Source organism: Gallus gallus, chromosome 2 (assembly GCF_016699485.2).
Source record: "Gallus gallus isolate bGalGal1 chromosome 2, bGalGal1.mat.broiler.GRCg7b, whole genome shotgun sequence".
Lineage (NCBI taxonomy): Eukaryota > Metazoa > Chordata > Aves > Galliformes > Phasianidae > Gallus > Gallus gallus.
The window spans coordinates 66,769,154-66,789,601 of NC_052533.1; the positions used below are offsets into that span (position 1 = coordinate 66,769,154).

General features: G+C 40.2%; 1 protein-coding gene across 4 annotated transcripts in view; it reads right to left on the reverse strand.

Annotated features, from left to right (window-relative positions):
- The window catches only part of GMDS (GDP-mannose 4,6-dehydratase), a 393,387-nt gene that overhangs the window by 36,934 nt on the left and 336,005 nt on the right, over positions 1 to 20,448 (reverse strand). The gene's annotated exons all lie outside the window — the stretch shown is intronic.

The following is a 20,448-nucleotide window of genomic DNA, read 5'->3' on the forward strand; positions in this document are numbered from 1 at the left end:
ACTACTTAGAAGACAACATTTTAAAATTCAAAAAAATGAAATAACCTGGATCTAATTTTAAACAAGTTTTGCATGGCGTAACACCACTGATGTCAGCAGAATAATTTCCAAGTTATACATTTGTTAACATAATGTTAGTTCAAGTTTGCAGTACAGTAGATGAGAAAGTACAGTAAGAGATGGAAGGCTATACGCTAATGTTGAATAATCTGCTAGGAGATGATTTGCTTTCTGCCTACACACCCAAGCTACATATTAATTAATGCTACCGCAGAGACTGCCATTTCCTAAGGCATAAAGCAAAATAATAACATTCTGACATTAAGAATAATTAATATTTTCTCTTATGAATATTGTTCAAATAAAAGGATGTTGTATTTTAATATACATGTTTACCAAGACTATACAAAAAACAAAACTCCTATTTTACTTGCTGCTCTTTTGCCAAACACAGATAATGATTAGTAAATACCTCCAAGCTGATGAACAAAGATAGGGGTTACATCTTTAAAAAGCAATAGCAACCTCCTCTGAAGTGTAATCTGTCTGTAGTTCAAAATCCAAAGTAAACAGCTTGGAAACCTATCATAAACAAGGCATACTGGCACTTTCAGCCAACAAGAGCTGATGAAATGGTCTTTAACAGACTGGTTTTGTTTTCTCAGGTAGACGCACACATACATGCAGCCCCAGTAGTTAAATACACAGCCGCAGCCTTGGCCAAGGTAGGGTCAGGAAGCATTTCTGAATCACACGCATCAACCCAGCAGGTGCTTCACAGGCTGTTTCACTCCTTCAGGGAACCACTGAACACATATCCCAAATAAAACTTTTGCAGCACAATACTGAACACTAGGAAAACGCCTGTAAGTCAAGCTGGACCATGATCTGCTGCTCAGCTCCAGGGCCATGAGGTGAAGACTGAGCCTGGGACAAATACTAGGTCACAGAAACCAAATTAAGGATGGAAAATGGAACAGAAGCTCAAAGCTTGGTTGTTACGAATGTAAATGAGGGCTGCATTTATTATTTAGGAACAAGGAAGGAGGTGGAAGGACTACATCTGCATCAGTGCAACAACAAGCAGAACTGGGTACAGTGAATTGACCTTGCAGGGTAAAACATGCACAGCAGCATTGAGCAGAGGGAATTCTAGTAGGTGAGTGCTCCCAGAAATAATGCAGGCATTAAAAACATAGAGCAGTACTTTGTTTATGCAAAGTGAGAGGGAAAAGCAAAAGAACAAATATCTGACACTGATGCCATGGAAGTTAACAGTAACCTCCAGAAGAGTTGCATGTCAAGCTAGATTGAAGAAGAGTTATGCTTATATGACAAAATAATGCAATAATTTTCTTACGATGATCATGACATTTAAAATAAAAGAGCTGTCATCACAACAGTACATTTAACTGTAGCACTTTGAGAAAATCAGAGGACATCTAAATGAAGGACATCTTGTGAAGAACAAAAACTGGCATACCTGACATGCCAGTAGTGTTACAGAGGTCAGGATGCTGGAATATGACGGCAGACACTGGAGAAGGCATTGCCTGCTAAAAGTATTTTTCGGAACTTAAAAACCTAAGAAAAAGAACTAACTAATAAAGGAAGGACTACAAGGAAAAATAATGCTCTCGCAGGAGATTTGAAAAAGACAGTAGTTTTTTTTTTTGGATAGTGATACATTAGATCTTAAGGAATGAAAAGTAAAGGGAGCTTCAAGTAGTAATGGATAAAAGTGATGAATAATGACATGTAGTACAAAGGCACAGAGATGCACAGTGCTACAAATTGGAGAGAAGGCAGAAAGCAATGGCAGCATTTCATTTACACCCACTGCTACCACAAGCGGTAATTGAAATAAACAAACAAACAAACCCCTGTTCAATTATTCAGGCCAGATAATTTAGAGTTGTTTGTTTGTGGCAGATCTTTTGTTGATAGAGCTGAAATCATGCCAGTTAAAGGTTAAATCCTGCCTGCTAGACATAGCTTGGGGTATGGAGCATCATGTTACACATCTCAGAGGAAACTCAGGCCTCCCAACACCCCTCGGAAATCCCATGGCTAGTGAATTCAGACTGCTGTGCTCTTCTGCTGAATTCGTGCTGTAGCCCATGCTTCAAAAATGCCACCATCTCATGTCTTTCTGAAGCCCCACAATCTCATGTTTCCTGCAGTACAGAGTTTGCAGTTTATCTTAGCACTGAGATGGTTAAAATACATTTATTTTTTACATTCCCTCAATTGTATTTTAGTGTGGCTTGAAGTTACTATTCAGAATTACTTTCTGCCTCATCTCTTCTACATGCTCTGTAGGCAGCACATTGAGCAAAATAAAGCCTGGATTATATTCAATACTGCCTTCGACTGCAGGACCATGCTCTACCTTATCAGCCAAATCAAATTTCTACTTTGTAATTTCCCATTTCTAGTTACAGACTTCTGATGCATATCTTCTTTTTGCACTGTGAGACATGGTTGGGTGAATAAATCTCAGTTTTCTTTCAAATTGCTAAAAATAGCAAAGAATATCTGATACTGCCTAGCAGGGTCACTCCATTCTGGTGAGTATTTCATCTAAGAAACCTCCTTGAAGACAAAGAGGCAACTCCTGCATGTTCTCAATGGACTTGTTAGTGGGTGTGATTCAGCATTTCTCCATTCTATCCTTGTGTCAGTATAATTAAGTCAATGGTGATAATGTCAAGAAAAAACTGAAGAGCTTAATGCAAAGGTGAGTCAGCTCCCACATGCTACAAAATGTAAAAGGACCGTTTCATAGCAGGATGATGAAGGGTTGGAACTCGCTTATCAGAAAAAAATGTGCTTCAAAGCCATTCTTGATCATTTTGGAATTGCCATTACAAAATCAGCATAGGTACTATTGTTAGTCAGATCATAATTGGGCAGGAAACATGCCAATGCAAACTTGCTGAAAAATATTTCATATTTGCTCTTGAACAATGAATTGGTCTTCCAGAGTAAAAAAAAGAAATACAAGACTGACAATGGACTACATTGTTCTTTGATGTTGCAGCATGGACAAATCACAGGTGTATTACGTAAATAACTGTCAAACTGACAATTAATATCAATTACTCTTTAATCTGACATATTACATTGGGTGCAGCGAATGCAAAATCTGTCCAGAATAGATTGTAGATATGTACCCTTCAATTAGACATGGAGGAGGAGGAAATTCTATTCTCTGGGAAAGCAGAGCATTTAACCCCTGAACTGCTAAACATTCTCGGCAGATGAAACTCACCCCTTTGAAAGGAACCTGTCCAAACCTCTTCTGAGTCCTATTGATTTCAAAAGCATAAGTGGCATTTAAGTAGTCAGAAGGACTTGTTCGTCTTCTTTCTACACACACGCATACTCAAGTGCACACAGCATTTATCAGCATCTTTCTCTGACACAAGAAGGTAAGAGTAGAGGAAACAAGAGAAAGAGATGTCTCTGGATCTGACCTCCTGAAACCATCCCTTTGGAGTCAGAAAGTGAGAGGACACTCACAAAGCTACACAATAGATAGAAACAAGCACTTTCATGGCATCTCTCAGCACTGGGACCTAACTGGAATGGAAGAACATACAACTCTTTGTCTATGCAAAGAAGACCTACAGTCACTACCTTCCTCAGGCTAGGTGTGTATATGGTGTGTATACCTCCGTCATCTTTTTTCAGGCTTTATGACATTGAATAGATCTCTAAAACTCAAAATAGCACTCAAAATAGCAATATGGCAGTGTCTCCTTGAAAAGAGAAGCTGCAAAAAACATCACCAGCATAAACCCAATGGACTATCTTGGGATAAATTAGACAGAGGTAAAACATAGTAGATAGAGTCTTAGCAAGATTTTCAAGCAATACCTAAATGCTGTCATGACAATACCTCAAAACTTCAAAAGAAAGGAAGCATGGCTATGACATTCTGTGGCATACAAAGAATACATGCATGTAGCAAAAAGCACATCACTTGCTGTTCTGAAGTAAGCACCTGGTCTGTGTCATAGCATTTCTACTGTTATATAGCTTTCCTTCACATTTGCTGCAACTGCTTCCAGATTTTGAATTTACTTTCCATCTTATTTATTGTCTCATGTATTGACTCAAAAATAGGCTACTATCTTAGTTCTATTCATAATTCTATCTTAACTATTTTTACGCCTTGTGAAGCTTTTCCTATTTGTTGACTTCTCAGAGAGATGGCTGAAAGAAATGCCTACATAACTTCTCATTAGTCATGAAATATGCAGCTAGAATTCTCCCTCTTGCCAGCCAACAACACAAACTAAAAATTTCATTGATATGACATCTCACTAGCCATGTCTCAAATTCATATGGGCTTTCTAAACACAAATATTCATCAAGATACCCTGAAGTCAGCAGATACACTCTGAGACATAGATTTGCTGAAAGAAAAAAGAAAAAAAATAACCCAAAAACATTTTAAATAACTCCATTTTCATTTAATAAACATTAAACATGATAAATATTATTGAAAATGTCCCCATTTGTTTGAGAACATAAACATCCACTCCTCTACCCAGTGACTTCATACTCAGAGATGATGCTTCATGTTGTTTTCTGAACTCAAGAGTTGGAATGACTTTGTGTCTCTCAGTTCAGAAGACAGAAAGGGGAAATGACAGAAAAGTGTCTTTAAGTTCACTTAAAAAAACAAAAAACAAAAAAGAAGGAAAAAAGGAATGTGACTACCCACAATTAATTGGTAGTATCTATTAGATAGAAACTAGATTAAAAAAAAAAAAAAAGAATTAGAACAAGAATTTCACACTTGAACAAGAAACTCCCTGTTATTCAGGAACATGGGACCCATTTTCAGTTTTGAGTTTCCATAGCTAAGGCCAAGTTTTAATTCCCTTGCTTGTGCAATGAAGTACTGTTGACTTTGGTGACCTCCTTATGTGAAGGAAGTAAAGAACTTAACAATTCCCATGGATGTCTCTGGAGAAGTTCAACTTATGCCACGGATAACTCAGACAATCATTGTTCCGATGGAGATTATGTTAACAATATTATCTCAAGACTCGTTGTTCTACTGTATTAGGTACACAAAGGCTTTCTTTTAACATTATAGTAAGCCATCTACCACTGTCATGTGCCAATGAATCTCTGATGAAACACTGAGGAACAAGAAAATCCCTCTCCCTTCTTCTATTTGGCATTCTAACTTCATTGCTGACTTTCATTATGGTAGTACACCTACTGAGATATTAATCTTTCTGCCTTTTAGGTTGTAAAGCACTGGAATATTCAAGCAACTGCCAAGGGAATAGGCCTACACCCACGCAATATCAGTCGCACTGGGGTAATTCTTGGTACCACCTTTTGGAGACATCCGTACTGCAGCGTTTGAAAAGCAGTGGGATCAGCTTTTCATTTCATTTTGTGCTTTCACAAAGCATCTCATGTTGCTGCCCTGACATGTCTGAGTAAAGCAGGAGGCCTCCTGCCAGTAAGCTACCCTGAGGTATGCAGCGCCCGCCGCTCCCAGCTCTGGGGCCACAGTTACACGGGCGGATAGCTGGCTGCTGCCAGCGCTGTGCATGCCTCCCAGAGCATAAGGATCAGTGTGTGCACAAGGAAGGAGAAACCAGCCATCGTTTGTTTCTGCAATAAATTCATACGTACAAAAACAAAGAAGAAGTGGAAAAAAAGAAGAGACTTTAATATGAACAGACACATCTTAAGAGTCCCTTTTAGATAAAAATCCCACTCAGATCAGCACTGAGTAACCAAGCAGATATTTGCATAAATAAGAACAGTTCTGTTTAGTCACCTGGTCCCAGTCCTGGTCACACCAAAGCTAACGGCTGAGAGTAGCAGCAACTGTGTCAGCAGCATTGCTGAAAGTGAGTATAATTTTCCAATATAGTAGTTGTGCTATAACCAATCAAACTTATATGAAAGCTAAGCCACACATACTTAATAGTACTTAGATGTTACATGAAGAGAAGATACATGATACCGAACTATGAAGATAGTCTCACGGAAACAAAACTCAAAGTTTTGCTACATTTACTAGAGCGATATGCGGCATCATATACGTTTATTTTTATTATGTAGTCCCACAGCCAAAAAGTAATTTGAGGAGGATTCATACCACACAGTTCAAAAGAAATATGAGCATAAGTCTAGGTAATATCCACCTTTCCACTCAGTGAAGAATTGAAATTCTGGGATTCCCAGAGGTTTTTGAGCTTTGCTTGCAAGCTCAAAGTCCAAAGCAAATTACATTCCCAGGAAGCACCCACAACAAAGACCAGGCAGCCTGGCCTGATGCCATTCCATCACAGTTTCAGATGTATGGCACTGTCATGACTGTGGCTGAGTATGTCATACGCTAGCCCACGAGGGTATCACAGAGAGGAGAGGGGACAGGCCTGTCACAAGAAGAAAAGAAGGGATTTGATAAGTTTGGGGAGGAGAGGAAAATGATACTTCAGGGCAAAAGAGATCATGGACCACCTATCATCAATCCATCAGAAACACAGCCAGCTCCTCCAACCAATAGCATGATACTACATGGGCACAGTCAGTTGTAACAGTGTTATTGGTACATAATGCAAGAGCATGGGCAACACAGTGCTTCTGACTGGCTTTGTAATGTGTCCATAGGCTGCTCTCAGTGTCAGACATGAACTGAACTTTATAGTTGTTCACCAAAAATAACGACAGCCCAACATCTTTTATGCACATTTCCATTAGATGTCAACTGGGTTATTTTACCACTGTTTCTTGGCTTTTTTAAGTCCTTGCTCTACAATCCACTCAATAGCTTCATTGCTGGCTTTCCCAGTTAACTGAGGGAAAAATGCAAGAACTGCCCTTTCATGTTTTCTTTGGGAGATGCTCCTATTTAACTCAGGATTCACCTAGAGCCATTGGCACTGCTTCTGCAGAGACCTGATGCACCTAAAACAACAGGCAAAGTGGTCATCATATCAGAAACAAAGTCATCTTTCCCTTTGAACTGCTTGTTCCTCTTAAGAACTTCATCTTCCGCTGGACTGAAACTTAGCATCCGATGCTAAGACTTCTGATAATCTTTCAGCTGCCATAAACTAACCAAGTTACTGCATGAGTCTATCAGGACATGATCCAAAATGATAGATTTACAATCGTTCATGGATTACCATCCACTAAGCTGAGCAGTGGTTCTGAGTTCTGTTCATGATCCTAGCCAACATCAGTTCCTAGCTGAGATACTTTCATATATACCACTTTCACATTCTAATGAATAAATAAATAAATGAAAGAAAACCTGGTTAAAGTTGTTATAACTAAGTTCCACCTCAACACGTTTAAAGCATACTAGTGGGTAATCTTGAACTACTTAACTGGCACCACCAGTTCAAACTATCAGCAGTTGTGTGGTTTAGCATGCGTATCCCATATCTCTCCAAAGCTTTTAACCTTTTACTAGTTATTATTTTAGAGGAACGTGATACATAAATTTAAGCATGTCAGACACAGTGTTCAACACTTCTAATGATCTATTACCCTCATATTATTGAAGTCCCTGAGGAAGTTTGGCAGACGTCATTCAATCATCAAGCTATCATTACTATGTTCTAGCTTTAATCTGAAGTGCCTAAGAGCTCTCTGCTTCTTAATTCATATTCTATCACGGTAACGGGAAAAAGAATAAAAGGTGGGGAGGAATGTGTAGAAATACATAGTTCACCTTAGCTGGCCTACAGTTTGTCATGTTCGGAGAATAGATTTTGGTTTTCCAAAATAGATTACTTGCTCTCATGATAGCTATAAATGTATTTCCCCTAAAGTTCCAGAGATATCTGAGTAATTTACTTTATATACATCTGGTTCATATTATAGGAACAGTAACAGACTACAGTAACACAAAACACTTCAGAAAACAAGAGCTGTTGATTCAACTCTTCCTACTAGAGGAAAAGAAGCACAAAGATTACAGCTTGTACACAAACACATTATTCTTCATGACTCTGCCTTGCAGTACCACTGCATTATTGGTACCTCAGTTTCTGATTATCTCTCCCTGGCAATTCAGAAGCGTAACTGATTAAGTAGCAGTATGGTTTTATGATTACCTCACTGTTTGGGTAACTTGCCGCATCCGCTGAAGACAAGATTCAGGCTATTTATTGTGGGCAACAATAACTCAAAGAGTGATTCAGGATGTCAATCCAGAGAACAGCCTACACTCTTCCTCACTATAGGATCCTTCCTATTCTAAGGCTTATATCACGCCTTTTCTCTGTAATAAGCAAACTAGTAACCCCTATCTTTCTTTTAAAGTTTGTTTCTAAATTTCCAGCCATTTTTGTTGATTTTCCCTGATTCAGTCAGTGCCCATCCTCTTGCAATGTGGTACACAAAACAAGACACCATCTTCTTGTTGGATGCCTTGCCAGCACTGAGTGGAAGGATCACTTCACAAGTTTCAGACACAGCGCTCCCGTTCATCACATCCATAGGATGCCTGTTTTTCCAAAACAGTGCAACAAAGCTAGCAAGTTTTTAGATGGCAATCCTGTATGATGTCCCTAAATTCTTTTCTGGAAAGTGTCTTTTTAGCTCGTTGTTAATACTATTCTGACCTATTAGGTATCTCTTCCTAAAGTACAGTACTCTGCATGCGTTCTCATTCGATCGTACCTTATTCATTCATGTCAGACCATTTGTGCATTGGTGAAGATCACTTTGGACTCTGAGACCTTCCTCCCAACTCAGTATCAGTTGGCTTTCTTGTCTTGAGTGTTAAGCTAATCCTATCTAACACTCTTCAGATTCTACAAATATTGCCTGTTTTATCACCCTTAAAATACTGACAAGGCTTCTGTAAAACCCTGTCTGAAACTTGTCTTAGGTTGAAACTCTGTACAAAGGCACAGTATTGCTTAAATATTTATTTGTACAGATTTTCTTTAAGATAATACAACCTCTTCAGCAAATCCTCTACAAACCTACACCCTCACCTAATCACAGATGAGTCAGGATGCCAGTTAGTCAACCAAATAACAGATTCTGGCAAAAAGAGAAGGACTTATTTTTTCTGGATGGAGAACATTCCTATGCAGGGTAGAAAGCTAAGTCAACAGAACAGTACAAAAGCCCAGCTCTTGCCCACAACTATCCTTTAAATAAAGACAATTGACAGCGGGGTGTGATTCTCAGGAACAGCCCAGTGGTTTTGGCTCCTGTCCGAGCCCAAGGAGGTACAAACAGTGCTCATGCACCCTGTCTTCCAGAACAGCATACACACAGGCAGTGCTTCACAGATCCTCCCTTGCCACCATCACTTTCTTTCAAATAACTGTCTTAGTCTGATCTCCTAACAAGTAAAGTGAGCGGATTTGAGGCACGTAGACTAATAACCCCAAAATAACGCGCTTAGAGTTTAAGATCTCTTCCCATGCTCGTTGGATATAATGGTAGTGCTCCCACTGACCTGAGAGGGAAGTTCGCAGGGCCTTGTAAAGTTAGCTTTGATTTTTAAATTTCATTCTAAATGGAGAGAGTACGGCTGGCAATGTATTAAGGACCAGCTCTAACTCCACTTGCAGCAATTAGAAAGGGCATGCTGCAAGGGAAGGGAAGCAAAATCCAAGCACAAGCTGCTTTCCAGCAGCAAACTAAACAAGTCATGAGGGTCCTTGGGGGTCTAATGGTTTCCAGCACTTTTTATAGTGATTTAATTAATTGGAAAGTAAAGGAAATGAAGAACTGTTATTTGAATTGCTGAAAAAAAAAAAAAAAAGAGTAAAAAAGAATTTAAGAGAATGGATTGGGTGTTTTTTTCTCTTTAAGTTGATGAGCCCATGTAAGGCACAGTCTTAAGTTTGCTTTTGACATTCAGCCCTTTCAAGTTCTTTTTTTTTTTTTTAATGATAAAATATTGCATTTGGATTTTGAAACCAACTAGAATGTATTGCAGCATTAGATTATTGGGAGCTGAAACCTACCTAGGACCATAGAGAATTTATTCACACAGAGTGTAATTTTACCGTAATTTATGTTTGACTGCAATACTTCCTATATGTCCCTTCACGTGACATGTTACTTTTGTGTGCTTTCATACCAGAAGTTCCTCTGGATGAAGACATTCTTTACTTTTGCCTTATGTGGTGCCAAATACATTGCCAGTACTTAAAATAAATAGCAGCAATACAAGCTCATTATCATGCAATTTAAGCCCTGGCAATCTATACTTGATCCAGGAAAGCCAGTTTTTTTCTGACACTATCTGTGCTATCTGGGGAGGGACTGTGCTAATACCTTCCATGTGTGTTAAAGCAGCCTTTGCTAAGAAGGTTTTCATGCTGGCTCTGACTCTGATTTCACATACCCCTTTCCACACTGATGTAACCGTTGTCTTCAGTACAGTTGCACTTCATACAGGGCCTTCTCCAAGAGACTCTCCATGAGGAAGAGGAGAAAATATGAACTGCTGCTTCTTGAGCCAATGCATACAAACCTTGCATGACTTTACTTTTTATATATTTTAATAATAGGCATCACAGTTTTGAGATTACTTTCCAAACACTAGCTCCTTATTTCACTTGGGGCCAGAAGGGATTTGTCTTTTATTCTTTTACTATTCCACCTCCCATCTAATACATAGGCAATTGAGGCAAAATTTGCCTTTGTGGTATTTAATTTAAACAACCGGAAATGGGTCTGTGCTGTTTGGGTTGTGTTGGAGCACAGTCTTGTTTACAAGAAAATAGGCTTCACAGTGCTTCGGGTGCCCTGCAGCCACAGACTCCTTGTCCAGCAAATCACAGAAAGGACCCGATCATCAAGCTACACACACACCTGTGTGCCACAGGACTCCTGGTATTCTAACTAAAAAGCAGAGACAATGAAAAGAGATTCAAATACAATGATCTGGCAAGCCAGAAGAAATTTGTCTCATGCATCTCTTGCTACATGCTCATATATCTACACACATAACATATACAGACGTATGCCTCCAGACCAATGTTCCTCCTATACGTAAACAAATATGGATGACAAATACAGATTTCCAACTCTGCATTCTGAAATGGTCCGTATTACCTTGTGGAGTGGCACTGTATTATTTACTAGTGATATAAAATGATGCGTGCTCGCAAAGAAAGCTTCTCCTGGAGTCAGATGCATGCATTACATCACTCGTGGCCACATGTGCATGTTATTTGTGTATGTACTCTGAAACAAAATAAGAGGGGTAGACAAAGAGATATTCCTCCCACACCCTGCATGCCAGAATCTCGTTTCCTATCCTCAGCTGGTGCTCAAGAGTCTGACTCCAGCAATAACAGTCTCCCACTGAGATTAAAGCACTGGCAAACACAGCTTATCTTGGTTAATGTATACTTAAGTTTTGTGTGTATTATACATACATATATTTACATATATAGGCACACACACATATGTATATATTTATAGTTATCTCTCTCTACTGATACATGTATTGTGTTTACGCACTTTTATAAATATGATATGTAAGAAATCTTCTGCAGAGAGGAAATAGTCCCCGGGTGGGAATATACTAGTAAATTTGAGTCCAAGTCGACATGAAATTGGACTTCAGCAGCATCCCCCCGCCTCCTCTGCAGCTAGAGGGACACAAACGCTGCCTGAAATCCCTAGCTCCCTCCCACAGAGGATGCTGGGCTCAGCTCCTGCTGCAGAGCTGTGGCTCCCACCTGGCTGATCCTGGCCACTCTTGCTAGTACTGTTCGTTCCTCTACCTCGCGTGAACTGTACTGTACTGTGAGCCCAAAAAGCTCACAGACTTATGGCAGCCAAAGCAACAGAGCACATTTTTGTGAGGTGATCAATCAGCTGTGCCTGAAGCATGTGGGAAAGACCCTGAAAATGTTGCAGGTTGACTCTTTTGTTCAGCGTTTCTTGAGGCATCGCAATATTTACCAAATTCCCCCATGGGAACAATCATGTTTGGTGAATGTGGTTCACAAGACGATCTGTTTTAAGTTTAAATTCGTCTGGGCAGACACATTTAGAAAGGGAAAAGAAAAAAGAAAGGGATCCAAATGCTGTGGATCATAAACAAGCACTTTTGTGGGCTGCGACCAGTAGAAGGGTTAGTGAGACGCTATCAGCTCTTACCTATACCATCATAAAGCAATAATAAACCTCCCAGAAAAAAAAAAGCATAAAATGCCCTTGCTAGGAAATGAAAACTCATTAGCAGGGTGACCGTACACAAAGAAATGCACATATGCAATCATGTATGTATAGCTGCCAGCCATGAAGGGTTTATACTTCAGATTTGTGTGACATCTGTTGATTACCAGAGCAAATTAGTTTCACCTGAAAACTAAATGGATCCATACAATGCAAGCATGCTGGTGCTTAGAAGACACAAACAAACCAGAAGCCTTCCTACAAGGGAGATGCTAAAACTGCCAATTCTTACTATTGCATCATTTTGGCACAGAAAAAGGGAAGGACGGGATGTACATAAACAAAAGCTGTTATTTTAAATCTACCAAAAAACTCATGTGTAAATATATAACAGTGAGTCAGAAAAGCGAGAAGTAGGTGGAGTTTGATCATGTCCTGTTTTAGTTGGGTACAAATGACATGGAAGTAGGGAAGCTAAGCCTGTAAGTGCCTGAAATTCCAAGACTGAGTTGCAGACACATAAAGAAGTGAGCCAAAGAAACCATGCAAGCAAACCTGCTGGAAAGAGAAACATCACAGAGCAAGAGTAATTCTCTGCTAGGATCAGCTAATGTAGAAAAGATGTTAAGGACACAAAATGGAAATACTGTGGAAAGGTACTGATAAAAGAATGAAGGGGTTACACCGAACAACTGTTGTTTAAAATCGACAATGCAAGTCATTAAAAGAGCTGAGGTTCCTCTGACTTTGCAGTATGCAATGTGAATAGGATTGTCTGGGGGTAAACTGCATGCGAAGCACTTCTATGGAGAAAACCATCAATTTTTTTTTGTAGGTCAAACACCTACATACGCGTAATAATTTCAGTAGGAGGCAGACGCATAATTGGAGAGTACATAAAATGAACAGCATGAAATGCACTGGTATAAAACAACAAAAGCAGAGGAGGGGTACCCCAAGTCCAAGCCCAAATCTATCAATCTCTTGAAACAGCTTCTCCTCAGCATCTGGTCACTGTGCTTCCAGTTTCTTTAGATGCGGCTTTAAGTCCAGCTGCTAAGCAAGGCACTGCTCCACTCAAACACCCCTACCATCCTGGCATGTTCACTTCAGTGGATGTGTGCTCGCTGAAGCACAGACCAAAGGCAGCTGTTGCCCCTGGGAATGAGACCTGTGTTTTCACACTGTTTCTCACTGCCCATGGAAATCTCTGATTCCCAAACCTCCTGCCTCTTAATATTTTTTCCACAGAATTTTGATGCTGATGAACTTGTTTCAGTTGGGCTCTGAAATCTAAACTTGGCCTGATGTAGATTACTTCTTCATGACATCTGGGGACAGACTTTCTCAGGGTGTGAACTCAGGTAACTCCTTGACTAACATGGATATTGCTGATGAGTACTAGCAGTACTCCTCCCCTCTATCCAATGTCTGTTTTCTTCTGCCTTGCTGTATACCAGCTTTTCCCCATTATTTGACACAAGTGAACAGCTGTTCCAATTCTTCAAATGATAAAGTGAAGCTGCAGAGGAGAAAGGCCACATGCTACTTAAAATCCTGGCAAAGATAAGTGGAAGATGAACGGCATGCACAATGCGCAAGCTCAATGGCAAACAGGGCACTCAGAGGCAGGCAGGTTTGGTCATGCTTCCCAAAGGCTGCAGGTGCATTAAGCACAACGTTCACAGCCAACCTCAATTGGATTCAAACTTATCAGCACACCACAATTCAACTAGTTAAAGCTATCTTTGGTTGTTGAGGGTCTTCTGGCTCCTGCACAGCACTTCACTCCAAGGCTGAAAATGTGTAAGGATACCTCTCAAACACTGCCATCTTAAACTGATGACTTGACTAACTTAGTTCAGTCTGAAAACTGGAAATCTGACAGTATTAACACATCTATGAAATTAACTGGATAAAAGCAGCAAGGGCCAGCAAGGATGGAAGTGGCCTACCCTTTCAATACATCTTAGTGACAAAAGCAGAATGCGTGAAAGGCGTTTAATGCTGCTCCTTTGGTGCGCGCCAGCTAAACCATATGACAGGCAACTTTCAGTTTTACAGTGGGCTTTGTGCCACCAGAGATATGATGGAAGAGAGTGGGAGTGAGAAATGAAGCTTAGCTAACTAATGAGTTGGGGCTATCCGCTGTTTTTGGCTGAAGAGCTGTTGCTTGGTTAAATATAGCAGTTATTCTCCTGGCAGTGCAGAAATGAACACCTCATGAAATGAATTAGTGACATTCCTATGGTTTGATTTCTCATGATCTGTAAAATTTTAAAACTGATCCTAATTCCCAGATCTTAGTTTTTGTGCCAGATTCACCAGACAGGAAAATATTAATCTGCTGGGATTTCTCAAGGAATTTTCTTCTAGGGATGCTGCAAATGTGTTCCTCTAGAACAAAAAAATAGCAATACTGCTCTCCTCCTTGCCCTCAAAAACACTTTCAACCTCTGCAAGTCTGTAGTGCCTGTACCACTTACTCTACAGCGACTTTTGAAGGACAAGACTGGAGTTAAAGCTATACCAGCCTCTTCCTTTAAATCAAACATACACAAACCCTATTGCTCTCAGTTCTTTCTTCTCTCAAGACTGATGACAACTTTCCCTTTCTGTGAGATCTTGGTCCTCAGTCCACAGGCATGGAAAAACCTTTTATCTGAAGAATACAAGCACTGCAACCTCACTGAGACCTGACTGAGTCCTGCTTGGGATTTTGTGTCACTCCTTCTTCCCTGGGTATGACTGGCTCCAGAGAGGAATCAGAACACGTAGAGGGAGCATGCAGCTCAGCATACATTTCTGCAGGCCAAGAGTGGAAGGAAAAGTGCTCCCAGGACGCAAAGGACAAGGTGAATGCAATACAACATTCTGAATATCAGAGAGTCAGACCAATTCCCATGCTCAGAACCTGCTTCAGAAAGAGTGAAAAGCAAACAGCTAGGTCTTTGGAACTGTGGCAATCTCTTTCATCCTATAGCTACTTGAGATTCCAAATACATACTATATATATATATATTTAATGTATATAGAAATAAATATGGAAGAAATGGATGCCTAAACTCTTGCAAGGAGAACACATCCAATAAAACCAAGTGACACTAACATCAGTGCAACTGGGATGAGAAGCTTCTCAGTGAGGTTCATGAATATTGCTCAGCTTGGATATTCTCCAGGAAAAGAAGCTCTGAATAGAATGTGTCAACAAATCTGTATCCCAAATCCTTATGTCTGCCTTTAAAACTGCAATGGAAAACAACAAAAATCAAGGAAGGTACAACAGTTAATACCAGGTTGGGTTTCAGCTCTCAGACATCTTTGAACTTGAATGCACTTTGCATATTTATACCTAGAATGATATTCAAATGCTGCTGTCTATGTAGTATTAAGAATTAACACAGAGTGGTAGTCAGGCTGACTTGGGTCAAACATGCTCTTCTGAAAACACGAAATAATACAAAAAAGCAGTTGAAGTCAAATCCTGATAACAGGATTTTGCCTCCTCAAGGCAGACATGATGTTATAAATGTAAAATTTCCAAGTTTTGTGGGGTGTGGGGGATTCCTTAAAACTGACGCATCCCTTCCCTTGGGCATTGTCAAATCTCAAACTGAACTGGGAAGCCAACACTCTTCCAACACTAGACAGACTCAAATGAGAGAAGATTCTGCTGGCAACATCAGTGTGAAGTTGTGCCAAGAAAGTGTGTTTTCTCAGCAAGAAGCTACACTCTCTATTTGCTTTGTCTAGACAAATAAACAAATTATTGACTCCATTATTTTGCATTTTGGACATGGCACCAATCACAGTGTTGACAATGAAACTCCATTACACTCTGTAGCTTTTAGCTTGAGGTCAAGCTCAGGAGGCCCATGAAATGCATAATAAATACTCAGAAGCTGTAGAGGGAATTCAGCACAACAAATACCTGGAGCAAAGATTATAATCTATTTCCCCTGCACAGAGTCAACAAGACTAAAGACTGCCCACTTGATTGTGTCTCTTTCCTCAGGGCAAGTCAAAGCCACTTGCTGGACAGAAAACATAAGGACAGAGAAAAAATAGCCTCAATTTGCAGTCTGGATGAGTCGTGTCTGGTGGCAGATGTGGTTGGCTGGTGGTGTACGGCATTTCTTACCGTCTGACTTTGCTTGTGTCAAGGCTAAGATCCCAGGGTCTGGACCTCTTTCTGAGCAAGTCAAATTATGTTTAACCACACAGCCATACTGCCCCATCTGTGACCTCTTCTCCTACATCCGGAAGGACCCACCCTCTCTGTAAAGACAGTTAATTGCATAGCCATGATAATTTAGCCTGAAGACTGCTAGTAAGTAGAGGCTATCAATTGTGTTGAAGTATGACTGCTGCTTTTTGTGTTCCAGATTACTATCCACCAAGGATTTCCTAATGCTGTTGGACTCCAGCCCATATATGCAAAGACAATTTGAAGTGTTAAATGAGATGCTTGAATTGAATTGCAGCTCTTGCTATGGCCAATGCAGATTATTTCCACTGAGGAAACCACCTCCTTTCTTAATTGCAGGGAGGTGTTTCACATGCTCATTTTACAGCCAATGTTTGTATCGCGCGCAGAGATAGCTGTGAACTTACAAATGTAAAGTAAGAATTAAATGCTTCCAAGGTTGCAGAGAGCACAGTAACCTCATAAAAACGTGTTTAAGAAGCCAAGCATAATGTATGTCATGTTACACCAGTCCTAGATCAAGAGTTTAGGACTGAACACACAGAGAACTTTGAAGTCACTAAAAGCTTCCTAAGTTGAAGATCTGGCTGAAGCAGTAATTATTGTTTTAGTTTCCCAAAGAACATTTTATTTTGGAGAAATAATGTCCCTTTCACCTCAAAACACAAATAACTGGGACACTGAAAAACTTCAATCATTTAACTCTGAAAATGTACAATGACTCCCTTCTGCTTGTTTGCACAGATGTCACATTTCTCCAGCCCAAGGTCAGAATTGTTACGGAATACATGGATGAATTTGTACTTGTATTTTTCCATGTCACAGAAGTAGGATTTGTTATTCTCGACTCATCGTACCCCTAAATAAACCATCAGCATTTTATCCAGAGGAAACTGAACAGGGCAATCAACAGTAAACACCACTTAGCTGCCACCTTGGCCACTGCTGAAGATAGTCATGCTTGGGCAAGGTTACTTGCAGTAAATACATTGCTTTCCTTTATCATGTCAGCAGTGCCAGCCTAACTGTCACTGCCAGTACTAACTGATTTGGAGAACCAAGGTCATTTCTGGCATGCTTATATCATGAGCTTCTGAGCGGGGTGAGATCGATGAAACAAAATCCTTGCTTTCTCAAGGGTGAGGATTTACAGCTAAAGCAAGCCTTCCTTCAGCGCCTCTGTCTTTCTACTGATCCTGGCTGAGGGGGAGTATTTGTACCATAAGCCTGTGGAACTTCAGACCTTTCCATAGTGCTCCAGCTTTTCCAGCAAGCATTTAAGCCTTATGGGCCAAGACACCAGCTGTCCTTTGCTTCCTCTGCAAGTAAACTCAGAGGGGAGACCTAGCTGATAAATCCTCCACAAAACAGCCCTCAAGATCCCAGGGATCTGTGTGCAACAACAGAGGCAAAGGTCTACAAACTGACAGGACAAGACAACATGTGGGGCAAATCCTGAAATTGCCCTAATAGAAAAAAGGAGACTGCAATTCCTACCTTTCATTCCTGTCTCTCAGTCACCTCGCTTACAACACTTACTGTAGGGCATAAAGCTTTCTGATGGGACCGTTTGCTTTCCAACAGTAGGATCCCTGTTGTGACAATACGCCATGCAAGTGGAGCATGGGTTCCAATGAAGAACATACCTGCCATTTCAGTGTGTGCCTCACTGGGATCATCTCCATATTTGATCACTTCAGTTGCTGTATGCTGCACTGTACCCTATCACAGGCACCAGCACCATAATACATTAAAATGAGTTCCATCTCAAGAACCAGTGATCTCATTTGTTTTATTTTTGAAGTGTTAAGAGATTTGCTTCACAGCCCACAGCTTACAGTTGTATCAGTTCAACATAATTTTCTAAGAGGAGGTACACCACTAGGAAGGCTACCTCTTCCCATTTTCCATTAACAACTGTTCCCAAGGTTCTCATTTCACTAACCTTTGAGTACACATCCTTGGCAAATGGCTACAAGCAGGAAGGGAAAATAACAGTATGTACTTAACTCAAAGATGCCAAAACCCAAATATCTTTGTAGCCAGGCTGTAACTCATAGCATCATCAAACATTCCCTAGATCTGCTCTGCTAAAACACAGATCCCAATTACTTAGTTATTTTTGGGAAGAACACCAAGGAAACCAATGCAATAAAAAATAATAGTATTAACAAGTATGATATATTCACCACTTCTAATTATCTAATGTAATTTATCGTTTCTGTTGCTGAAGTCTTTTTTAGCATTTCCCTCGCTAGCAAACACCCACAAACAAAGGTATTTATTGAAATAGTGTTCCCTATTAAAATTCCTGCATAAAAATTCTATGGTTTTCTACATAAACAAGCCCTAGCTAGGATAACGCTCTGGGCAACTACTCAGTGGTATCGGAGTCCAGGAGTGTTAACCTGCAGCACAGAATCAGAAAAGCTGTAAGTATACCCTACTTCACTACTGAACTCAAAGAACGGAAAACTTCCAAACATCTGCCCTGCTTCAGATATCCTTCCAAATACAGACAAGGACTTTAAAGATGGGTAAAGCAAATACATCAGAAATAGAGAGCTAATGAGAAATATTCACAATGTTGGTGATTCTGGCAGGAGAAAAACATTCCTTTGACAGAGAATAAATAATGTTGATTTTCTATCTGTGTAGTAAACAGGTTTTTATACATGCTTTCAGTCTTCAATCTATGGAAACCATGTTCAGTAATGTATCAAGCAAATCTGAGAAAGTACTGATTTGTCTGTGAAGTTTTGTCATTTTCTGTTTTGTAACCTTGCCCCTCACCACATGTAAGAAACTATACACAGAAAAGTTTTAGCTCATTAGAGAGTGTAAAAATGCTTTCTGAAGGACACTGGCTCAGTCCTCATTAATCCCTTTTTCCCTCTTTTATGACTCCTCAGCTGCAAACCATTTTGTACAGCAGTTCCTCCAATTGGTGTTTGCCTCATGACAGACCTGCACATGGATTACAACTCCCAGCAACCACCAAGCACTGTTTAAATGGAGTTTAAACAGAGAAGAAAGAGACAAAGCACATGTATGTGCACAGCACATGCATCATATCAAGAATGAATACCAAATCAAGTTCTGTTTCTGTTATCAGTATCAGGGGATCAAAAATATTGGACTCACTCCTTCATTTTTGCCTGGTAAGCACAAGGTAGGATTCTTGAGGCTTTTTAAAAGACATCTTCCAGACTTTTCTTCCAGAAGGACTGAGAAGAAGCTTGTGTTTAGCTAGTTACGCAGCAAAAGTTGAGAAAGCAGTAGGTAGTGGGGACCAGTGGGACTTGGGGTAGGGGCAGGCAGAAATATGGAAAGTACAAAAGAGGTCATGGAAGGCCCAAGCAATCCTGGATTTGGGGAATTTCAGTCCTGGGGCAAGGGTATAATATTTCTTTAAAAGAAACAAAAAAACCCCAAACCCAAACAAATAAAACCTGTGTAAAGATGTAATGAATAAATACATTTCAAGAGGTAGAAGTGAGTGATAACAGGTAATTGTGGGGAAGGAAGAAGGAAAATACTGGAATAACTAGTGGTCATATAGTGAGATGGTGGTTAAATGATCATAGTACAGTGACTTAAACTGGAAAGGTAGGGCAAGAAATCAATATCAAGACAATGTATTTCAAGGGAGATGTATAGTCCCTCTATGAAGAAGAACAAGTTGACAAGAAACAGGCCAGGAGAAAAGGCTCATCCCTGCAAAAATACTGTATGCTCTCCACAAGCCATGCATCAGTAGCAAAATTAAGATGATACCTAACACTTTGCTCAAGCAATTTATTAATAATAACTTTTTACTGTAAGGTACATTGCAAGGTAGAGGTAGTATAGCAAGTTCAAAGCATAAATTAAAATGTGTTCTCAAACTCTCCACAGAAGACTTTCTTTAGCATAGATAATTGAACACAGGGGTAACAGCACAGAATCACAGAGTGGCTTGGGCTGGAAGGGACCTCAAATCCCACCCAGCCCCAACCCCGTACCGTGGGCAGGGCTGCCACCACCAGCTCAGGCTGCCCAGGGCCCCATCCAACCTGGCCTTGAGTGCCTCCAGGGATGGGGCACCA